A 22,456-nucleotide genomic window follows, 5' to 3' on the forward strand; every position below is an offset into this window, starting at 1 on the left:
AAAAATCTAAATTATAAATAGATGTTAGTATGAACAAAACAAATGTCCCTTTCTACCTCGCTTCAAAGATTTTCAGTCTGCTTTGTCCTTGCCATTTTCAGACGATAAAACAACACACACTGTACTTCTCAAGAAGGAGTATAAGAATCGAATTTGGGGTGATCGCAGGTTTCATAGGGAAAGGGATTGTGTTTGCAATGGCAAGATCGCTTGGTGTCATAAATGAAAAATGCAGGTATAAATTTGAGGTTGCAGTGCATCAACCTCTTTTGCTATGAACCACTGCAAATCGACTTGTCAGGTCAAAGGAATACTACTATTTGTTTCCTCTGTTTTATTAAATTTGAAATCTTTGTGCCACTGATTGGCCAGCTACGCTTCGCCGTACTCCGAGTCTAAAAGCTTTGGATTGTTGAAAGTGCTGCTGATACAGAAGTAACTGGTGATGCAGATGATCTCTACAATGAGACTTATGATGAAGCTGTCACTGCTTTTGATAAGGACAACAAGCTTGCTGTATTAACGAAGTTGTTCCTGTTATTTGAAGATATTGTTTCTCTCTCTCTCTCTACTGCAGAGAAGTCCTGTGAAAATAAAACTTGATTTTCGTCGAATCCACACTAATAAATAACGACCCCGAGTCACCCACATTTGGGGTGATCGCAGGTTTCAGCCCAACCGAAGTACAATGGAAGGGCCTCATCCTGGGGAAACCGCCTAGCTGATCACGGTACTCCCTGGTCCAGGTAAGTATGATTTCTTGATGTTTACTGACGTTTATCAACTGACATTTGTGTCTGGAGTAGGAAGTGTGCCTCTAAGTAATGAAAATAAATTAAAACGATTCAGGGCCATGGTACTGCTGATGTCTTAGTATTCCGAATAACTTTATAGCTTATGTTTCAACATTACAAAAGTAACTGAAATGTCTTCAAATAGTCCTTTATTTGCAATTTCAGTTTCTTTTACGGTGGATATATGCTATATAGGTTTGCTCGGACGGCAGGGGATAGTTTCGTATATTGGCCCCTGGCAAATTTCTTAACTTGAGGCAACGGTGCGTATTTTTCAGCTATTATGGTTTTTTAATTAAATATATGGATACATTTTTCAATTCCGCGTTTCGGGCTTGTCTTGTTCTTGAAACTGATATCAGCCATTGACCTCCCATAGTTACTTCACAGCAAGTCGACAGTGAAATAGCAATAGTCGTCTAGCAAGAACTATGGTCAATCACATCCAGCTGTTTAGTACACAATGCTTTCCCGAACTGTTACGTAGGGAAAGGGATTGTGTTTGCACTGGCAAGATCGCTTGGTGTCATAAATGAAAAATGCAGGTATAAATTTGAGGTTGCAGTGCATCAACCTCTTTTGCTATGAACCACTGCAAATCGACTTGTCAGGTCAAAGGAATACTACTATTTGTTTCGTTTGTTTTATTAAATTCGAAATCTTTGTGCCACTGCTTGGCTAACTAAGGTTCACCATACTCTCTGAGGAGCGTAAAAACTTTGGATTGTTGAAAGTGCTGATGATGATGCGGCATCTGGTGATGAAGATCATGTCTATGATGATGCTGTGTTGGTGTTATTGTTGTTAGAAATACATTGATGTCATACATGACCATTTTTTGAAATAACAATGTGAAGGAGACTGGGATTGTGAAAGAAAATACAATTTAATAATGGGCAATGACAAGTGAGGGTATTATTTGGAATGGAAAAACATTGTAGTTGTTCTTTTATGGCAAAATTTGCTGACTACAAGGAAAATCATATTGCCAATTCAACATACACAAGTCCAAATGCCTGCATGTGGAAATTAAATTTATGTAAACCTTATAGTTCAGATTAAATGCCGTCTACTGTTGCTATGTTTGTATGTACTTACATACTGTAAGATATAACTGCTTGGCTTTGCAAATCCACAAGCCAGATTCCTTGAAGAAGCTGAAATTGGGCACAGATAAGCCCCAGTTCGTAAGCAACTTGCTTACGAGAAAGTCCAAACAATTCAGTGAAATATGAGATAAAGGTCATGTTCAGTCAATAATGCTTGGTTCTACAAGTCAGATACCCTACATTCTCACCACAGTACATGTATCAGCATCATTATTTAGTGTTTACATGTACTGCATTCTCCTATCAAACAAGTGGCCAAAGTATCTTTGATCTGGTAATCTTTTAGGTCACATGATATATTGTCATAGTCTGTCATTATTGTCAAAGCCAGTCTTACATGAACCTGACTGAAAGACAATTAGCCTACATGAGGTTATGAAACATGTACATGTATCTAAGTTCCTATCTCACCCATGCAAGAGAGAGATCTACCTGTTTTGCTAACCTTACTTTTCCCATCTCATTCTGTTTATCTCAGACCTGTTGTCTCAGTCATGGTGTTCACGCGCAAGGAACTACTTTTAAAAAGAAACCCTTGATGTCTTCTGCTGTGCCTGACAGATTTGATATAAAATCAAACAACAACAACAGATATATAATAAAATGAACTCATAAAGCAAACTAAGGTCTAATAACACGATAGAAAATATTACAAGACACACACAAACACACACACAGGTCAAACTAGTATCGTTTATTTTCATTAGGCTCAATTCTCGTGTTTTCTTTTTTTTTTTTAATGCATTTTTGTGGGTACTTAAATTTGTGGTTTTGCCTGTCAAAGTTTGCACATTAGTAGGTATTTAATTTCATGGTTTAACCTCTACAAATACCACCAAAAAAGAATACAAAAGAATAAAACTATGCTGATGCAAATGGTGGTCACTTTAATGTTTAAAGCAATACTACCACCTGAATGAGCACAAATTAAAGAGCTGGGAAGTTCAATACTTACACGACCGCTCCGGTGGCCTAGTGGTTAGAGCGTCCGCCTCGGATGCAGGAGGTCGTGGGTTCGATCCCCGGCCGAGTCATACCAAAGACTTACAAAAATGGTACTAACAGCTGCCTCGCTTGGTGCTCAGCATTAAGAGGTTAGTGTTAGGACTGGTCGGCCCAGTGTCAGAATAATGTGACTGGGTGGGACATCATGCTACATGTCTGCGGCATGATGCCCCAGTGCTAGACATCACTATAAACTGCCACATTGCAGACATCGTAGCGATATGACTGAAAAATTGTTAAAGCTAAATTAAAAATCAAAATCACATCACATCACATCGACCAAGTGAATAACATCAGTCGAAGCCGACGCAGCCAACAACATTAAAACAATACTTCCATCTCTATGAGCACAAATAAAACACCTGTCGAGATAATCACTTTCGCTACGTTTTCGTTTGAGTGCTCAACATCAATGTGGAAGCCGACGCAGCAAACAACCCTAATCCAATTGGTTTTTAAAGAAGAATTAAAGTCACACTTCCATGAGTGATATGCTAAACAGGTCATGGATGCCATTACGGAAAAAGATGTTACACAGTATTAGTAAACCTTGCAACCTCATTAATCAAGCCATTTCACGCTGAATGGATAATTGCAGCTCACGTGACAATGTATGAAAGATTGGACCTAGTTATCAGTGGTTTTGGAAAGCTTGACTTAAATGTTTAGTTCAGCAATTTGGGGATTATTTACTTGAGAAACGTTTGTGAGTACCATGAGACTTGATTAACACAATTCATGATACAGTGGCTTTGTCCAAATATCTGTGAAATATGAGCTTTGATACTCTGCTGTAATTAGTGCATATACATAGTGTTTCATTAATAATAGTGTTTCAAGAAATAGTTATATTATTTTACAGATTGTTGTTCTTTTCGATTAAAAATGCATGAATGCAATGAAATGTGCTTTCATAAGGATTTAAATGTTTAAAAAACAGTTGTACTCGAATGAAGGATCGATTTGAATAAGTGTTAAATATAATTTTCATATACTGTTATTTTGTATTATTTTTTCTTTCATTTTCAGTATTACTATTGTTTGAATACCTTATGCTTTTTCTCTATTTTCTCTCTATCCTTACTTACCTCATATCGATTTAAGGCAGTGAGTGTAAAATTATAGCTATTACCTTATCGAATGTGTACACTGAAACAATATATAATGATTTATAATTCTTGTTTCAAAAGGTTAAAATAACAAATAAGACAAATACATGTAAAAGCTAATATTTAATTACCAGATTACATTATTGACCTGTAGCTGTGTTAATGTCTAGAAATGAAATGCTGTAAGAAAACAGGCTGGGGAGGTCATCATCCTATGTGACTCAGTTTTTGTTAGGGATTAAATTCGTGGTCCGGGGCAACAACAAAAACCATGAAAATTGGTCCCCCTCAAAAAATGATGATACTACAGTATTTGACAGAGCTCCAGACACACAGGCAATACATGTAACTGGCCACATATAAACTCTGTCAAGTACTATTGCAAAGCCAGCAAAAACTAGAAATGTGTTATGTCAAACTGGCTTCTTCTTTGTTGAACACCCTCAATCTGAACAAGTTAAATCAAATATAATAATTCAATTGCAAATAAAAACTCTGCACTTACCAACCAAAGTTGTTCATTCATCCATCCAAATATTATTCCAGAAAAAGATTTCCATGTAGCATATCACTGCACTAGTGAAAGCAACACTTGCTGTATTTCCATGTAGCACAGGGGTGTCAAACTCAATCGCTCAGCGGGCCAAAACTCAAATCATATGTAAGGTTGTGGGCCGAACAGGATAAACATTCAATAAGCGGAAAATTAAACCTTTTTTAAACATTAATATAAATTAAAACAGAAAAAAGTTTTAATAATAAAAAATCATTGGCATACCCATTTTCGCTCTTATGACAATTTGTCAGAGCTGGATGTTTGGCAAGGCTGCTAATTAGGGAATTTGATTTGCACTTTATATCGCAGGGCCATTAAAAAATATTTTTGCCTAAAATTCTCTCTTGGGCCGGATATAAATGTACGCTGGGCCTGATGTGGCCCGCAGGCCTTGAGTTTGACACATGTGATGTAGCATATCACTCCACTAGTGAAAGCAACACCTGCTATATTTCCATGTAGCATATCACTGCACTAGTGAAAGCAACACCTGCTGTATTTCCATGTAGCATATCACTGCACTAGTGAAAACAACACCTGCTATATTTCCATGTAGCATATCACTGCACTAGTGAAAGCAACACTTGCTATATTTCCAGGACAGAAAATATAATTTCTAAGTCTGGACTTCAAAATTTCCTGAAGTCAGTACACACTTCATTAGAAATGTACCCAGTAGGCATATTGTACTGCACAGTATTGTACCACTGCCTACCATAGAATGTTTTCCAAATTAGAACTGATGAAAGTTAAAACTTTAAAAGATATTATTTTACTGTCAATTTCATATTACATCCATCAATTAAATGTGATATATAGTAATAATATCAAGTGATTTTATGTTTCTATTTTCTCATGCACAGAACTTGTGTACTTAGGGCTGACAGGTCACCCCTTTGCCCTCATTAACACATTTGCCTTAAAGCACAGTTTTGGAAGAATAAAATCACGTGGTTTGAGATGCTCATTGTGCAATACTTTCAACACATAAATTATAACTTTTTTCTTGATTTTCTTATTTCTGTTTCTAAGAGGGTACATATATAGATAGATTCTACTTACATAATCATTCATATTTTCATAAAAGAGTATAAAACCTGATGATCTTTATACAGAGTAGTCCCTGATGAATACTGTGTTTTGAATCTGTTAGCTAAATTGAAGGTTGCAGGGTTATTTTAATTTAGTTGCAAAAAATTGAGTGAGAAAAATAATCTATGTCAGTGTTTGTAACAAGACAGGGAAATCCCAGTCAAGAGGTTACATTATTTGTCTCCCCGCAAGGCTCCAAGTAGAGAGACAAATAATATAACCCCTTGACTAGGATTTCCTTGTCTTGTCCCAAACTCAATCATAGATTTTATTAGTCTTTGCTGAATAATCATTATATCTTGCTAGGGTATGACATTGATTGTTAGCATCCCTTGCTAGGGTATGACATTGATTGTTAGCATCCCTTGCTAGGGTATGACATTGATTGTTAGCATCCCTTGCTAGGGTATGACATTGATTGTTAGCATCCCTGGCTAGGTTATGACTCGGAAAGTGAGCTAATGTACTGCAAGCCACTGGAAAAAAATTGAATTTTATGTAAAATTTTAACTTGGCATATTTTATTGTGACATTAAGCTGACTTATTTTGGGGTAAGCTTAAATCTCCCATGGGCAAGTTCATTTATCCTGTCATTTGGCCCTGGGTACATTGAGTTTTCTAAAATTTGTAAAGCTCTGAAATGCAAACACTTTTGGTCGAGATAAAGGATAAATTCTTCCATCTCATTTTAGATTTCTCTAGCAGCAGAGAGGGTGAACAGACCATAGAATTCCGACAAAAACAAATAAAACAAACAAATAAATCATCTCGTAGAAAGGTCCAGATTTTACAAATGAACTTTCCTTGAGATGTTTATTTTTGCAATGGACGATTGTGCTAATAAAACCTCAGTTCGAAATAGTAGCTGAAAAAAATAAAGTACTCTACGTGTTTATTTATTTCTTGTTTATTTTTTTGACGACCAACGTTGGTAGGTACCCTCTCTGCTGCTATTAATTTACCACCATACCAAGTTTGATGAATATTTTTCAACACGTTCTCGCTGTACTTTCTCCTCATCTGTTTCATCTTCATCTGAATCTTCGGAATTTGTTCTATGTTTCAAGTAATATTCAAGTTCTGATGGTGGTTTTTCTATTTTGGGATTTATGTTCTTTCTGTGTTTATAATATATCATCAAACTTCTGTATCGATCTCCACCGCAATTTTTACAAATCTGATATAATCCTCTAACGCCGTTGTTACATCCAACACATCTTCGTGGACCAGCATGAGGATTTTTCTTTATAAGATAATTATGTTTCTTGCAATATTCTCCACGGCACCTTTTGTTGCATTTATCTGTTGTTCCTTGACGCAGCCACGCACAGTTGTTCATTATATTAATGATATCTATTTAATTCAATTTAATTTTATCATCACCACTGTTACCCAAATATTTTATCAATACCCACACGATATCTTGTTCTTGGATCATGTAAATTTATTGTTATAAATCCATGCGGGGTAGCTTGCGCTCGTGAGAAGAAATTTTTGAATTTAATTATATCCATGTCACCACCACACCAGGTTTGATGAATATTTCGCAACGTGTGTGTGTCTACGCCATTAAACACAACTAAAATGTTGCAGTTGTCTCTGATCACCTTCGGAATTTGTGTATATCGTTGAGTAACATAGATCACGTCTGTATTTTTATGTCTCCCTCGGGAAAATATTCTGGCTGGATTTGATTGTTTATCTAGCATCACATCGTCGTATACAACTAAATTATTAATAAATCCGTCCAAAACATCTACGGATGGTGCTTCATCAATATCGGTTATAAACTCTATAACATCATTATCTTCATCCAGTAATCGCGCGTTTTCATTGAAATCTTTAAGTACATCATAACATCGTTGATCATCAACGGATGGTGCTACTAAATACAACTTATCCCATTTCAACCATCTCATTATCAGATTAAGTAATAATTGCGTCTTACCCGATCCAGATGGTCCTATGATAATCATTCTGATGGAGTTCGGTAGCGCAGGATGATGCTTAACTGGCTCTCGCTGCCGAGTTGCTGAGAAATCAATTATATCCATATATATTATAACATGAATTTATATTGTTTACGCTGTAAAGTTAAAACTCCAACTATTGATTTAGCTACAGTTACAACAAAAAATAAAAAAATAGCGTACGGTGGAAAATGTTCTGTATGCTGTAGAAAGAAATTTTCGTTTTTACCTAATAAGCGGGGGGGGTGATATTGCTAATTTGATGTCAAAGTTTCCAGGTGCTCCATGGGCTAAATACAGCGGAGAAAAACATCTACCAGGATATAATTATTGCGGTCCTGGTACCAGACTCGATATCAGGCTGGATAATCAAGATCAACCAAAACCAGGCGAGGAACCAATAAATGCTATTGATCGAGCTTGTCATGCTCATGATGTAGCTTATAAAAGTAAAAATCTACAAGATAGGCATATTGCAGATGTAAAATTAATTCATTCATTAAATTCTATAAAAAATAAAAATATTAGAGAATCATTAGCTAATTGGTTAGTAAGATCCTCGATGAAAGGTAAATTAGCGATTGGGGCTGGTAATTAATAATGGAATCAATTTATTATTCGCCGAGGGGATACTGGAGAGGCAAAGCAGCAATTGGTAAACTCGCTGATGCAGCATCGGTTAAACAATCTACTGCTAAAGCGTGGTTATCTAAACAAGCAATATGGCAAATTTATCTACCACGTCCTAAACACATTCAGTACTCGTATTTCGATGTCAGTGTTCCTAATGAAGTTCATCAAGCTGATATTCTGTTTTTACCGCATGATACTGTACGTGGAAAAACGTACAAATACGCGTTAACTGTAGTTGATGTTGCAAGTAGATATAAAGAAGCAGAACCGCTATCGGCGAAAACATCATCTGAAGTAGCCGATGCGTTTGAACGAATTTATCAACGAGGACTCGGACCACAAGGTGGTCTACGATGGCCACAGCTACTACAGGTTGATCCTGGTAAGGAATTTCTTGGTCCAGTATCATCGCTGATGAAACAACATAATACCAAAATACGACGAGGTCATACTGCAATTCACCGTGATCAAGCAATTGTTGAGCGATTTAATCGAACACTTGCTGAACGGTTATTTGGATATCAATACGCGAGGGAATTTATTCAGGATAAAAGATCTCGCGAATGGGTTGCAAGATTACCAATCGTGATAGCTGCATTAAATAATGAAATCACACGAACAACCAACATGAAACCCATTAGCGCGGTCACAAAAAAAAATATACCAACACAACGAAAAGATGCTGGAAAACAAAAAATATTAGGTGATGTTACAGTCAGATATTTATATGAGCCTGGTGAACTTGAAGGTGGTAGCGCGAGAGCAACTGATCCTATTTGGAGTGTTACCACACACAAAATATCTACCGTGACAAGATCCACTGGAAGAAATGTAGGCGTTTCCAGACCTGCAATCTACAGATTAGATTCTGCTGCTCCTCAACGTGGATTTACACGTGAACAACTACAAATAATTCCCGCGGATACACAACTACCGCCGCGATCACTTCGGTGATTTCGATCACTTAACTAGCGCCAAGGGTGCCAGCACCCCGACGTCGATTACACTCAAGACAGGTTAACATGGTATTTTCTCGTGTATGACCGCGACTATTATCTTTTCTATCTACGGTAAATTGTCTTGAATCATTACTCGAATACCGCCATAACATTATACAATTACAACTGGTGCAATGATTGTTCTGCTGCTGTTTTAACTCAATAATAAATTCAACATCAAGATCAAAGTCGCGTTTATTTTTTTTGTCAGATTGTTTGTATCCGATTAATTTTTTTCTTATTATATCATCATCGATGATGTTAAATTTATCAACGATTTCAGGAATTATAATTCTACGTAATTGAGATATATTTCTGACCCTCGATACCGCTAAATAAACTAAATTTGACCACTCGATGCGATCGTCTATAATCCAGACTCGTGTGTCAGAAATAGTTAATCCCTGAGACGAGTGGATTGTCATGGCGTATCCCAACACCCATGGAGATTTGTCAGCGCGTAATGCATCTTCGACCACACTGATATCAACGGCGACAATATCATTTAATACGAGATTTTGCTTCTCAGTCTGTCCTGGAATATCAACATTAATATTCTGTTTTCGTGTATCTGATGGTCTATAACATAACGGTACGGGTAGTTCTGAATATTGTTCTTTATGTAGTTGAAATAACTGCTGTTGTAAAGCGTCTCTGATTATTTTTCTACTTGCTACGATCAAATCGGTGGGTCTCCATGAGTTCAAAAAATCACTCATTGATGTCTCTGAGATCACTCCACGTATTATTTCACACTGAATTTTGTTTGATTGTAATCTGATTAATTTTTTAAACTCCTTCAAATTTGCATCAAGAGCTCTATGATCATCATCTATTTCTTCATAATAATCAACGAAATGTTTTAACCAATCATGTGGAGATGGTCCAACAAAAGGCGGAGGTTGACCATGATCGCCACACATTATTATGGCGGTATTTTTCGTCAACAACCAATCAAGAAACATTTTTAATGTATCTAATGACACCGTGCATATCTCATCCCAAATAATTATTTTAGGTATATATTTTTCCCCCATCCGTTGAGGAGTCCATGTATCCCCGCGCCATCGGAAGAAACTATGATACGTGCACGATTGTACTTGCCGCTGTTTCATCTCACGTGCAAGTCTATGTGTGGGTGTCAGCACGATTATATCTGAATTTCTAAAAACATTAATCGTTCGAGTTGTTTTGCCGCATCCACCAGGTCCATTGAGATATACTGTCTTATATCTGGTTATTGGATCACTCAACGATGGTGCTTTCGACATTTCTGATATTTTATTACCCTTACGATAAAAATCTCTCACTGGAACATCTGCTGATTCTACATAATTGTGTAATAGTTCCTTTTTTATTCTCCACGAACCCCATCGTTCATCATTACTTGTAAATTTCATAACAGGTTCTAAATATTTACTTGAAATATAAAACGAATCTGTTGCGACTCTGACTGCGGTCTCAGGAAATCTATTAATCATCGATAATAAATTTATAGAAACATAAGCCAACATGGAAGATCTTAGATGAGTATATTGCGGGGATACGTCATTTATGTAACTAACGATCGTACCTAATTTTGTTACGTCGGATAAATAAACACTCTCTCGATTTACAAATGTATTTTTCGCCGTTGTATCAGCGATTATAAAATCGTACTCGGCATCATCTAAAATTAATCGTGCGTGATGTCTTTTATAATCATATGCACCACCTTGAGTAAATTTACCTATAATTTTTCTACCGAGATCTTTTGCGGTTTTGAGTTTAATCTCGAGAATTTTAGGAATATCATCTTCGGAAACTTCAGGATATTTTTCCTTAAACTCGCTGATAACTTCAGAATCTGACATGGGCAACCAAACTTTGGTCTGTGCATGATATGATATAATTGCCTCACTGACCACCAACGATGTCAGTATCGCACAATCTAGCATATATCGCAACAGAACTATAGGTGCCCAACGTTTTTCACAAAAATGTCTGCCAAACCAAACATAACAAATCTTGTGAAGATTTTCGTTAAACTCGAACGACTCAATACAGGCGAATCCAGTCAGATCAAAATCAGGTAATGGTCCATTAATTGCCACTCGCGTCATCTCGTTTGTAGGGTGACCAAATCTTTCAAAGTACGTAGAACAATCTCCGTATCCTAGAAAACTTCCCGGATAACATGCAACCATATCAACCGAAATAACATCATTGTAATTGTATTTGGTATTCCATAATCCGCCATGTCCATATTCGACGCAACTTGCGCGTACGTCCTCGAGTAAATCAAATCGTGTTGGTTTCCATGAATTTCGTTCTCTGGCGAAATGAGCCGCAACAGATGGAACGGTAAAACAATTAGTTAGTAATTTGTCAGTATTTTCCGCGTGCTTGCACTGTAAAAACGTCGCAAGATTTTTCATCTCGTCATGGAGGGATTCTGTGCGATATATTTCACCGGTCGGTTTGACAAACTGATCAAATTCACCCTCTTCATTACTTTTGAATAACCATACCGATACAGGATCGGTTTTACTTATTTCGTTGATAAAATCAAACATATCTGTGGGGTAAAATCTAACAGTTCGATCACGTGGAAATATTGTTACTGCGTTAGTCCATGCGTGCGCGTTATGATCGATAATATTTATTGGAGCTCCTTTCGATTTATATTTCGACTGGTACAGTACTTCTCCCGTTATTGTTGCTACGGTTATTGGAAATTTTAATATTTTTCCTAACTCAGCAACATCTTTTATTGTAGCACCAGTATCCCTAACTGAATCAGCCCACGAGTTTATTTTTTCACGCCTTAAATCAGTTAATCCATTTCCACGCATCGCGTTTGTAAAGTGTTCTATTACTCGTTCAGCCACACAATTTAACCTTGACAAGGTCAAGGATGATAATTTCATCGGCGCTAGTTTATCAACGTTGGGTTTTTTATTTATCTCATAAATTCCATAAATAACTGCTGTTACAGGATACGCTCGCTCATAATACGGTTTATCAATACCAGTCAATAGACCCGGTCTGGAATTTTTACTTAATATGATAGTTTTATTATTGCCAAGAACAGGATCATATTTGTCACGGATAATCCAACTACCTGTTTCTGTTAATACAATAAATTTTACTCTGAAGAAATATTTTTGATTGCCCTCGTATTCAGCGATGTAGTTAATGATAGTTGCTGCTCGCTTGTCATTCATTGTAGCGTCCGTGACAAAGTCAGTGTCCTTGACTCCGTTAAGGCGTATAATCTTGAACGTTGACCATGTATGAGATGCACCATCCGTGTAAAATTCTTTCTTAGCGTCATGAATTTCCGAGATCAAACTTTTATTTTTCGGATCAACCAGATCTCGTACTGGCAAGTCAGAAGATAATCTGTCAAGGTTGAATTTATACTTAACAGGCCTAGTTTGGGATAATCTCTCAAACTCGTTCATATAATTAAAACAAATATTTAAATAAAGAAAATTATATATATATATATACAATGTCCCAATGCAGATGGTTGATGATCGGCTCAGTAAATCGATGCAACAAATCCTGTAGAAAGGAATTTTGTTGGATGCACTCACAAAACATACGACGAGGAAGTCTAGGACCAATACCATGTCTACGGTGTGGTATTGGAGTACGTGGAAAGACAAAATTATGTGGGAAGTGCGGCGGGAAACGGTTCAGAGAACTTAAAAGATATTATGACAAAAAAAATAATAGCGGTGAAAACGCTATAAAATCCGTGGAGGATTATATATCAAGATTTCAGACAAACAATGATTTAAACATATAATATTATTATAATGGAGCAAAATATATTTGTCCCACATCCTGTCATAACAAACTATGAATCAAATATTAATGGTATCATCAGACACTGTAGGTTAAAAAAACCAGTTGGTAATGTTTCTAATACTGGCTATCTTAGATTTACAGTTGGAAAGAGAAGATATCTATGTCATAGATTTACATACGAGTGTCACAAGGGTTTGATCAATGACGGTCTTGTTATTGATCATATTGATGGAAATCCTCAAAACAATAATTTATCCAACCTTCGTGTTGTCACTCGAAGCGTGAACTCTGCATGTGGTAATACAGGAAGATATAAGACAATCGGAAAGAGGGGGGTAATTTCTACAAACATAGAAACCGGTAAAGTAATTATGTTTCAGTCTATGAACGCGGCTGCGACATATTTTGATATTAACTCGCGTTCAGTACAAAATGTAGCAGATAATATAACCAGATCTGCTTTCTCGAAAAAATATAAGCAGAAAATTACATTTCAGTATCAATAACTATCATCACCACATTATTAACTATCATCACCACATTATTAACTATCATCACCACATTGAATTAATTTTTTTAATTTATGTCACAGTAGGTCCTCCATACACTACTGAATTTTTGATTTAAGGGGAGATTACTTTGTAATATATAGTTTTCTTCGTAGATGGTTGGTTTTTTATGATCGTAATTAGTCAGTTTAACTAATTACATCGTAACTAATTACATCGTAACTAATTACTCGTAGAAGTATTATTTATGGTTTTTAAATATTTTCCCATCATACAAAAGATAATATTATTGATCCGTAGGAAGCTGTGTGTAAACAGAAACCGTTACTCATTGTAATTGACCTGCAGTTGTGTGTTCACTGAACTTACAATTCTGGAAAGTTCTTTGACTGGTGCATTAATGATACTGTTATTATTGATTTTCGGTCTGCTACAAATACAGAAACTATTATTCAGAAACTGTTATTATTCAGAAACTGTTATAAATACAGAAACTGTTATTATTCAGAAACTGTTATAAATACAGAAACTGTTATAAATACAGAAACCGCTACAAATACAGAAACTGTTAAATACAGAAACCGTTATTATTCAGAAACCGCTGTTTAGTGTAAATATTGGTTCCTTAGCTATATATTAACTTCCGAAACATATGTTCGTAACAATGTTTGATAGCTCGATCAGTATGGTATTGGACTGTGGCGCTCGCGGTCCAGGATCGAATCCCCATGGCTGACAATTTGTCGGTGGTGCGCATAATTGCGATTTTTATAATAGTGGGGGGAACCGCAATAACCCCTCCGCTCAGCAAATTCACAAACCACAATATTGACTTGTGGTTGATACATATTTTCGTATCACCCACTGGATTAATTATTGTGGGTGTGATTTTGCTGAGCGTATATGTTTGTACTGTCCTTAGTTAAGTTATATGTTTGTACTTCATTCATAATCTGAGCTCGCTAATACACTCGATAGGGGCTCTTCATTCATTGTATATAACCATTTCATTGTATATATGTATATCCTCTAAACTTGGTAGATTGCGGTGGCAAGCTACGAGTTTAATGAGGACTGTGCTGTCCTTGTGCCGTCCTTAGTTAGTTATATGTTATATGTATACCTCTAAACTTGGTAGATTGCGGTGGCAAGCTACGAGTTTAATGAGGACTGTGCTGTCCTTAGTTAGTTATATGTTATATGTATACCTCTAAACTTGGTAGATTGCGGTGGCAAGCTACGAGTTTATGAGGGTTGTGCCGTCCTCCCTCTTGGGCCTCTAGACCGTTGTTTGGCGGGTTAGGGGCTCTCGTAGAGGGAATATTTGCCTAATGAACTTGGTAGATTGCGGTGGCAAGCTACGAGTTCTTGGCTGTGCTGTCCCTGAAACATCCCGACGAACTCGCTAATACACTCGATAGGTGTTCTAGGGATATTTTTTTTATTTTAAAGATTTATATATTATATAATGAACCATGAAAATATCAATGATGTAATTGTCGCTATTAAAAAATTAAAAAAAGATGGAATTAATATATCTGATGAACTTAATCCTGAAAAAATAGTTTCTGACTTTGAGATTTTACAAGAACGTAAAACCATGGGGACACACACACTATCATCTGAATACAGGCTCATGAAACGGATTCAATCGGCAATGTTTCAGTCGCTAGCTACCGTAGAAGATGATCATGTGAAGGAGTTCGTTCCTCTTTCTACCGCCGTAGAAAGAATTAAGTCGTTATTATCCCACGAGTATGAGGCGAAGAAAACGATTAGTACCCGCATAAGACAATTAAGAAAAATAATGTCAGATCGTGAAACGATCCAGAGTAACTTCGTTACTGGTGAAACGATCCAGAGTAACTTCGTTACTGATGAAACGATCCAAGGTAACCTCGTTACTGATGAAACGATCCAAGGTAACTTCGTTACTGATGATAATGAAAATGAAAGTTTTGGTAACTGGGGTCCATGTCAACGCTGACCACGTGTATTGGTAGTCAAAATCAAGAAAGTTCTAACCTTGTCAAATTTGTTCCTAATAAATTTTATTTATTATAAATTTTATTTATTATAAATTTTATTTATTATAAATTTTATTTTTACTGAGGATTTTTTTTTTTTTACTAAAATCAAGAAAAATGCACAAATTGCTTGATTCTGACGGGGTAGTTGGTAGTCAAAATCAAAGAAAAATGCACGAATTACTTGATTTCTGACGGGGTAGTTGGTAGTCAAAATCAGGAAAATTGAGCAATTTCGTTGTATTTTAGTAAAAAAAAAATAAAAATCTCAGTAAATAAATAAATAAAATTTGTTAGGAACAATTTGACAAGGTTAGAACTTTCTTGATTTTGATGGGGTAGTTGGTAGTCAAAATCAAGTAGTTCGTGCATTTTTATGTTTCTGACGGGGTAGTTGGTAGTCAAAATCAAGTAGTTCGTGCATTTTTATGTTTCTGAGGGGGTAGTTGGTAGTCAAAATCAAGTAATTTGTACAATTTCAGTAAAATTAATAAATATTATTTTTTTTAAGTTGATCGAATTTGATTCTGATCTCTGTTACAAATGTTCTTCTAACTGTTAAGAAATCCTCGCGTGTAAAACCCTCCTCCACATGAAGATCTACGATAAAAGTCCTTACGACAGAAATCCTTAAGATTTCACATACAGATTTATTACAAGCTCTTCTTCACGTATGTCAATCAAGCGATTAAGGTGGTCTGTGAGTTTAAAATTGATTCGTGTTAACATATTATTGTGACACCGCAAATACACGGGATTAGTTGGTTCTTGCACGATTAAATTTCCAGGGGGAACTTGTGGTGTGAACGTGTACAGGATGTATCCTTGTTGAGCTTGATTTGATCTTCCGAGATCTATTTGATAGCTGCCATCGATTACGTCACAAACCAGATTGACCGCGACCGTCGATGTTATATTAACGATCCGCGGGGATACGTGTCTTCCGCCGCCATGTGGATCATTATCATGTCTGAGAACAGTTGGAGGTGTTAGTTTTTTCCACGCATCGAGTATTTTAGGGAAGTTTTCGTTGATAAGATCGTTTAATAATTTTACTAGTTCTCTAGCATCAATCCCCGGTATTACAAATGTTGGTAATTGTTGTTCAGTTATTTTGTAATGATTGAGAAACCATGGTTTAGCTTTATAATTATCAATAATTTCATCACCGTGTCTAACCATGTTCACAATGATAGTTTTATTAACGTGTCTAATATCTGATATGACCTGATTTAGATGTTTTATCGTCTCAATGATTTTTTGTTTTACGTCATCGCTGTAGCTATCAGTAAAGAAATTTCGTAGTTTGTTGATTGTTTAAATTAAAAAATAACAGGATCAGAATATGATTTAATAAATTCTTCATCTACGAGTGGATATACTCTAGCACCTCGAGCATTACGTAAATCATATATTATTATACGAATTTTTTCACCATCAGGAGTACTTGTAGAAACGTAAATGTCGTCCTCACTCCATGGAAATTTACCTCTATATTCAGGAACTGTCATAAATTTTGCTTCATCTGTGATAAAATCATCCCGAGTTGGTTCTGGTGGTCCTTCATACACCGGGGGAATTTCAGGCCATCCTAGCACGGATCTGATTGAAGATTGATAAATATCAACGGCATAATCAGGCGAGTTTATTTCAACCGTCGAGGACAACGTCGGCTCATGAACGTTTATTGATATTTTTGATTCCTTTCCCGTTATTGATTTTATTCTACGCGCAAATTCCTCACTGATCTCTTCAATCTGGTAACTGCCAGTTGGTATTCCAACAACAACCCAGTCAGGTGTTCCATCGGATTTGTTCTTGTTAGCAAATACAAGCGAATTATTTGCTGGTGTACCATGAAACGATTTTGATCTGATATTGGGCCAGCTGTAATATACCCGTAATTGAGCTAGTGCTATTTCTTTTACTGGAATTGCAGTAGGAAAATTAACACTAAATTCAGGATTAGTTGAACTTACCGAGATCATCGTTATCTTTGGCGGAGTTGTGTTGGTCACGATCTGCTGGAGTAATTCTGTCATTATTAATACTTGTATCTTTAATACCTTCATCGTATATTTTGGTCATCATTGAAAATTCGAAATCAGATATAATTCCATCACTGAGACTCGCTGATAACAACGAGGATAATTTCGAGTATGCTACCGTCGCTGTATGTAATTTTATTTTGTAATCGGATAACTTTTCGTTCGTACAAGTACATATTTTTTTTGTGATGATACCAAGCACACCTGCAATAGTTGTTGCTGCTGAAATACAAACAGTTACAGCTACTGGTGCCATCGTTGTCAACGCTGATAATATTACACCGGTTCCAGCAACAACAGCGGATACTGAATAAACAATCACATCAACAATAACCAATCGTCGTCGATATTTTTTTACTTTTACTGTATATTGATCGACTTGATCTTTTAGCGCAGCCTGCCATTCACGCGCTTGATTGTATCTGTATTGCGCACCGTCCATATATATTTTTATGCAGTAAACAATTGAGGTGTTTCAGCTACAAATTCCAAACACCACCAGTAAGATGTTGCGGTTAATTCCTTATCAGTTGCTTCCAGCATAAATACTTCTTCGGTTCCGCTATTTAATACAACAGATACAAACCCGGGAAACCTGTCGGTGGAATGACGCCATGGAAACGTTGTAAATATGTAAAATTTTGCAACACTAAACACAGACAGCCTGTACACGCCAGTGACTGTTGCGGTATATTTGATGGTATTATTTTGTTTTGACCATGTTGCAAATCCCGGTGATACCGTGCATACGATGTTTGTGATATGCCCGGGAGTTATTTCAGCTGGAATTTTAATCAGATTGGTTTTATTGATAATCTCAGGAATTCCCGCTACGATGTCTAGTTGTGTTCGTTTGATCGTGTCTAGGTTACTTTTGATATCAGAAAGTTTCATGTCAATGACGGGAGGATTTCCAAAGAACTTATTTGTGGCATCATCGGTTTTTTGAAAATTTCTTCGAAGCCTTGTAAACGCGCCCGTGTGAACGTCATACTCGGCCCGTAGCGTGGATAATTTACCGTCTACGGTGCCATAGTTGACATCAACGTATTTTTTTGTTGCTGCGTCTTCGTCAGATGTTGGATCTTTTAAAACTACTATTTTGTTTCCGTTCATGCTGAGTTCACCCATCATTGTGTCACCGGTGTTTCTCACGCGATTAGCAACACTTTTTACAATTTCATCTCTGATGGTTTTAAGTGACATACTTGAATCTCTGATTTTGCCGCTATCAGTAAACACGGGAATATTATCCGTAACTGCACCGAGTACTCGCCGGACTATATCATTCCATCTGATATTGCTGGTTTTTAGTTTACCATATCGATCTTGAAAAATAACAACTTCGTCTGGGTCAACTCCAGCCAGGTTCATGATATCAGCGAGGTCATCTTTAGTCGCATACTTTGACAGATCAACGTCGGATTTTATTTTCTTACCAGTAGAAGATCTTCCGTAAATATCAACCATTATAATAAGATCCGTTGTTTAAAATGCTTTACGCGCAACATATCGGTTGCTTGTATAATCGTGCACGACTTTATGTGGCGGCATGGATGATTTTGATATTGCGTCGAGTACATTAATTACTTCACGGCCGCATATTGGCGGATCTGTTATTGTTTGTGTGGGTAGCGTTGAATACCAAACTTTATAACCGCTAGTTGTTGCGTGGAGTGGTGCGACATACTTGATAAATTCAACAGGTGGAGCTAACCCGTACAAGTCAAAATAAACAATTCTACGCGGATCAATCGCGTATGATACCCAATGAGTACCAGGTCCGGAACGTTTGTCGAGATTAATAATACCTGTTTCTAGTTTGTTTGGTTGTTTCGGTAATTGATCTCGCATAAAAACACCTCTAAAGGCGGATATTTTTAATTTTTTAGCAGCATCAAGTAAATCAAAATTTGATGATGGAACATTTAACGAAATGACCCTGGAAGCCTTAGGCCTCTCCCCCAACGAGATCCCGGTAATCTTAGACCGCGCCCCTTTTTTTGTACCCCCGCCCTGTTGCTTTCTTTAGTGCCATTCCAGCGGCTGTTCCAACAGCACCTAACGCGGCCGCTTTTGCTACGGCTGGAGCAGCTGCAGCTATTAATGCCGGAATGGCCGCAAGAAGTGGAAATATACCACCTGTTTTAACCATGTCTTTGATGGCGCTCGGGGAGAGATGGAATTGAACTCCAGTTTTTGATTCTAGGGCTTTATTGAAATGTTTAATCTGATTATTTGTCAGCGATAATTTGTTTGGACCACCACCAATCTGATCTCGTTTTAGTGATATTTTAGTTCCGCATTTGTTGGCGGTTTTTGATTGAAGCTTTTTTACCTGACCAGGAGTCAGAGTAACATTAACATGACCATACGACATTTTTATATAAAATATATTTTTCTAAATAACACGATTAAAGATTTTCCACCGGTGCATCAACGACCCTCATTCGACCACTGCCACCTTCAAGTAGCATGGCCTTGTCGCTAAGTATGACCGCGATCGCTCTGTAGGCACCACCAGCTGGCGGGGCAGTAACATGAGCTCGAAAGTGTATATCAACAACAGATTGTTTGGATAAATCAAGATGTTCTAATGAAAAATAATAAATCGGATATAGACCTGTAAAATCTAATTGTGATATTTGCAACCCGGTATCTATATTTTGATCACGTCCCATGAATGACATTAAACGATGATATGCGCGCGCTACATGATTCTGTGCATAATTTAGTTGTATATCCTCGGATGGTTCTTGATGTCCATTTATCCGTAAAGAAACTTCACTAACTCCAAGGTTATCAAATATCATATGTGAACGTTCTTGATCATTTATCCGAGCATTATCTTGTAGTGCAATAAAAATATGTCGTGGTGCAGAAACACCCTGTTGTGATGCTATATGCCATGTAAATAAACCATTAATATTGCTTTGAGCAGCATCTGTGGTTACTGTTAACCATGATAGCAATGATTTACCGCCTTGATCCATAAAAGATAGTAATTTTTGTTCCTCAGTAATAGATGGAGTCATTACTGGCATCCACAATGAAAGTTTTGATATATTTACTTTACCCTCAGCAATACCAGCACCTCGCCAGATTGCATCATTATCATCACCTTTTCTTACGAGCACAATTGTGTGTTTAGCTCCAAAGATGACTTTTCTAACATTTCTGCAGAATCCAAAGATGTGAGATAATGGAATTGCACACGAAAAATTTCTATTATCTCCCGACAGTGCTGATCGGCGTGTTGCAAATCCCAGGTTGTAAGTCGCATTGACACTTTTTATAATATCAAAAGCAGCAGCTGGTCTGGCTTCGTGTTCAAAGTCAGCTGTTTGTGGATCAGATGCAGTGACTTGTGGTGTCAGTAATTTAGTATACTGAACATGATTAGCGTTGTCAGTAATATCCTTGGCAAACATCATTGTTGGACCAGCTGATCTTGTAAAGTCGTCAGAATATCTCGCCAGACCAATTATTGTTGTAGCAACATCAACATCCTTCTGAATTGATTCAATATTTTTTCCATCAATCATGTATGTGGCGCTATCAAACAGTGCCATAATTCCGTTGTTGACAAAACCAACACGCAAATTAGCAGCATATGGCGTATTAGCTACAACATTCGTTACAAGTCTACCTTCTACTTCAATAAACGCCTCAGCGGGCAAGAAATATCTACTTGTATCATGAACCTGTAATTCGATTCTCCCCCGCTGATTTGGTAGTCTTGCGTCATAAGAATAAAATTGATAATCACGTACTGACTCGTACTTAAGGACAGGTGCATCCATATCAAATGCTGGGTCTGATTCGCGCCTGAACATTTTTATTATAGTTACCATTTTTCCAAATGATGATCATCGTCGACGAAGACCACTTCCTGCTATTAAATTTGATGTTATATTTTTTTCTGCTTCTTCAGATATCGCCGCTAGTTTTTGATTTGCAGCCTGATTTATTATTTTACTAACATCTGCAGGCATCACCTCAGTACTTGCCAGTTTCACCGGTGGTTGTTGTTTTCGTCGCAATAATCGTGCTAGTCTTTCTTTGATCGCCGAGAACGCCTTACCAGCAACATTGACAATTGCACCAGGAGCTTTATCACGAACAATATCAACAGCCTTCATCGATAATTGTTTTGCAACAGGTGCTACTTTGGGAGCTATCCTCGTGAATAATCCTCGAATGACATCACCAAGTCCATTTCCGTAAATTGCTTCATAGATTGGTAATCGTGAGTTTACCGCTCTAACCTGTGTGGGTTTACGATGATTATCATGCACGATCATCTTATTTTATTTACCATTTATCTAACAACTAGTCATCAACGAGCTCATCAATAAGTTCTCGGTAAACGCCAATATCCATGATACCACCTTGAAATAGTCGCCGACAAATATCAGCTGCTTCATTGGTTATTTCTGGTGAATTATTTCCAGCTCGTTTTCCTCCTATGAGAACTTCTAACCGTGACACGTCATTGATGATATTATCAGGACATAAACCAGATCCTGTTTTAGGTTCATCTTGGGGTGGTGGTTGCATTACCGAAGTAAGTACTTCAGTGGTGTCCGGGGGTGAACCTTCTCGAAATCCATGTGGTGAATCTGTCGGTGTAAATGTCATTTTCGGTGCAGGAATTTTCTTCGAGGAGGGTGATTTAAGTGACTCTTTAGCCTTTTTAATTTCCGACATCAACCTTTGCTGCGGCGAAGAAGATTGTTGTTGTTCTATTTGTTGCAGAGGTGGAGGAAGCTGATACTGGGAGGACTCTCCCTGTTCCCGTCTCCCT

At 37.1% G+C, this 22,456-nt stretch overlaps 1 non-coding gene across 1 annotated transcript; it reads right to left on the reverse strand.

Annotated features, from left to right (window-relative positions):
- Positions 1–586: 586 nt before the first annotated feature.
- LOC149778267 (U1 spliceosomal RNA) lies at positions 587–754 on the reverse strand. The gene has a single exon (XR_016415976.1). It is a non-coding gene; the product is annotated as a U1 spliceosomal RNA (small nuclear RNA).
- Between the last annotated feature and the right edge of the window lie 21,702 nt (positions 755–22,456).

Source organism: Sinohyriopsis cumingii, chromosome 17 (assembly GCF_028554795.1).
Source record: "Sinohyriopsis cumingii isolate HCF-2022 chromosome 17, ASM2855479v2, whole genome shotgun sequence".
NCBI lineage: Eukaryota > Metazoa > Mollusca > Bivalvia > Unionida > Unionidae > Sinohyriopsis > Sinohyriopsis cumingii.